Consider the following 3,807-nt stretch of genomic DNA (forward strand, 5'->3'; position numbering starts at 1 on the left):
AATAATTTATTTTAGTGTAATAGTATTTTATTTTGCTCTGTTTCCCACAAGGATCATCAGAAGAAGTGTTTGTGGTTTCTTTAAGCTAGCTGGTAAGACAAATTTTACAGATGAGAAAGAATCTTGGATCATGTTAATCACTATAAATCACAGGAAGGGCATACATCTTGCTAACTATAGCTAGTCGGATGCTAATCAGAGGCTCATTAGCTTTAAAAATATCAACCTTGTATGATTTCTGTGCTATATACGTTCTCAGAAGACTAATGAGTTACATTATAGATATCTAACCAAGACCCACATATAAATGTATTTTCCCACTACTTGGATATTGCACAAAATATGTCAGGAAAGTTAAAGCAAATGACAAAGTTCTACTGAAAAAAATATCCACTTTACATTACCCTAATATTACTGGGGACAGAGGAAGAAGGGAAAATGAGGTGGAAATAGCAAATTACCTGCAATCATAGAGCATTATTAATTATGCTTAATTTAGGCTTATAGAAAAACATGAATTTCTACCATAGAAATGCTAATCTTAAGATAATATTAAAATTATACCACCACTCAAAAATAACTATACCTGATAAAAGAGTCACAACAATATAAACTCATGATAAAAATGCTTGATCATGAATGAATAAGTAGTTGTCCCTAGTCAAATCATTTATTACCTATTTGTAGTTAACCTTCCTAAGCCATAGTTTTCTGATATGGAAAATTGGAATAATAATAATCCCACCTAAAAGGTTTATTATAAGGTTTAATAATGAAAAAGCCTATAAGATAGTGTCAGCCACAAAGTGAACCTCCAGTAAATACTAGCTATTATTGTTTGCTTACGTATCTAGATTTAGTGTACAAGACGACTCAGATGTACATATATTACCATTTATGCTACAATCACACTATTTCTAAAATGGCAAATTAAATTCTTGAAATTATTCCTGATTTAGAAAAACAAAGCATTTTTTTTTTCATAGTAACAGATAAGCAAGAAATGGGAGTTCTAATACCATCTCCAGGACTGTTTGTTTTCTTTTTTTCTGAGCCTCTATCATTGTATAGTTTATTTCCCCAGTGGTTAAAGGATTGGAAGTGAAAAGAACATAAACATAGATATACAGCCTAGAAAACAAGAATCCCAGTGTTATTTGAAGTCATTTCAAGAGGATTTCAGCAAACTCATTTCTCATCAGTCCAAACACCCTTTGGGATTTGGGATTTTACACAAATCCTAATGGTCAACTTACTCTGGCAATATGAACTAACCTAATTTAGCTATGTTATATGGACATTACTCCAATTAGCTAATCCCCTCTCGCTACCAAAAAAAAAAAAAAACAGAAATACAAAATTAAAAAAAAAAACATAATTCAGTTCTAGACATGCTTCTATTTCCTCCCAGGCACTCACATTTCCTGAGCCTCAGTATCTTTTGCTTAAATGGAAATTAAATTGCTAAATATGAAAGAGTAACAAGACAGCTGAACAATTTGCGAAACTAAATTTATGGGTTGCTGCTAATTTGCATAATGCTGCCCCATATAAAGTCCGTTAAGATGGCCCCCTCTTAAAGTAAGAATGTGAGGTAATCACCAAATCATTAACTATTTACAAAGAAGCAACTCTATCCTCTAATCTGGAATGGAGGTCAGGGAAAATGAAAAGTAGGAAGATTCAGTGGCTTACCCAAAATAACATATTGCAGTATACAAACATATGTGGAGTAAAAGCACACAGTAGCGTCACATGGTGGTTCAGACAGCAAAGAATCTGCCTGCAGTGCAGGAGATGCAGGTTTGATTCCTGGGTTGGGAAGATCCTCTAGGAAGGGAATAGCAACCCACTCCAGTATTCTTGCTGGAGAAACCCCATGGACAGAAGAGCCTGGCAGCCTACAGTCATGGGGTCACAAAGAGTCAACTAAGTGACTAACAGACACACAACAACATAAAACAACAATTCAACAGATGTCAAAGAAAAGAGCGTGTTATTACAGGGAATTAAGATGTAAGAAGCAGTCAAGAAAAACAAACACCCTGAATTAACAAAACTTCCCAGGAGTAATTTCCCCAGGTGACATTTCAAAAAAGGAAATGATGATTCCACATTATACAAGTAGAGTTTCCCAGTATATAGACAAATACATAACAGCAGATAATACTGCAAATGTAAAGAAAACTTCTAAATGCATTAAAATACCTTTTTTTTTTCTTTTCTCCCAGAGAGAAAACCTGAAGCATTTATATTCTACTTGGAATAAGTTTTGCTACATACACTATTTTTAGTGTGGATAGGTGGAGCAAAAAGCAAACAGAAACTTTTCTTGAGCCTAATATATTTTGGTACATATTTTTAAGACATGTAAATGAGTTGTGAAAGGGAAAGTATCAACTTTATAGTTAAAAATAATTATTCACAGAGAATATTGTAACTTGTCAACAGCCCAACGTTGCTGAAGATCATCTATTCCAAATTTTCTGGGGCATTTACATATTTCAAACAGGAAACCCAAAACTGGAATTGTCCTCTTAAAACTAGTGTTTTGGGTCACTGTCCAAAAAAGAAGCATTGCCCCTACATGAAGGATAATAATATCTAATTAAGAAAATGAACTCTGTACAATTGCCTGGGTAATAATGACTACTATATTTTATATACTATGGTATTGGCTTCCCTGGTGACTCAGTGATAAAGAAAACACCTGCCAATGTAGGGGACATGGGTTCAATCTCTGGGTCAGGAAGATTCCATGGAGAAGGAAATGGCAACCCACTTCAGTATTCTTGCCTGAGAAATTCCATGGACAGAGGAGCCTGGCAGGCTACAGTCCATGGGATCAAAAAAGTGTTGGACACGACTTAGCATCTAAAGAACAGCAACTTTTGTATTACAGTAGATCAGTCAAAGTGAATTTACATCAAAAACATCTGTATTTGTACATATTAACAAGAATATATACAGAATGCTAGAAACAGAAGTTTTTTGTTTATTGTTTTTCATTTTTGGGTAAGTAAAGCAATATAGGGCTTACTGTTAACAGTGTAATCACTTTGAGGTGATAGTGATTTATGTGTTAGTCAACAGGGCAATACTCATCCTGTCTCCAGGATTTTATGCTTAGAGATGATCTGAGTAAAATGTGACTGATTCTTAACTCAAGATCAAATTTGCTTTATTGATGAAATTTTTCTCCTGTTTTCTAAAAGGGTGTATTGATAAGTGGTATTATTCAAGTACTATCTACCACCATTATGATACCTCATTTACAATTGGCAATCTGAGTTGATTAGCCTCAAAGGAGATGGCGATGGCACCCTACTCCAGTATTCTTGCCTGGAAAATCCCGTGGATGGAGGAGCCTGGTGGGCTGCAGTCCATGGGGTCAGAAAGAGTTGGACACGACTGAGCAACTTCACTTTCACTTTTCACTTTCATGCATTGGAGAAGGAAATGGCAACCCACTCCAGTGTTCTTGACTGGAGAATCCGAGGGATGGGGGAGCCTGGTGGGCTGCCATCTATGGGGTCGCACAGAGTCGGACATGACTGAAGTGACTTAGCAGTAGCAGCAGCATACCTGTATTTTTAAAAGGAATATAAAGCTGCCCCTCCCCTATCAGACCCCTACTACAGCTAGTCTGGATTAAATAGAAATCTGATGACTATGGAACTTGATAAGAATATTAACAAAATTGAGCTTGAAGTGTCCTTTTTCAAATATCACCTTGGGTACTGAAAATTAAGTATGACTCAGAGCATTACCTTTGAAATCAAAAGACTGGCTGATGGAAATGTAGGG

Source organism: Capricornis sumatraensis, chromosome 11 (genome assembly GCF_032405125.1).
Source record: "Capricornis sumatraensis isolate serow.1 chromosome 11, serow.2, whole genome shotgun sequence".
Taxonomy (NCBI): Eukaryota; Metazoa; Chordata; class Mammalia; order Artiodactyla; family Bovidae; genus Capricornis; species Capricornis sumatraensis.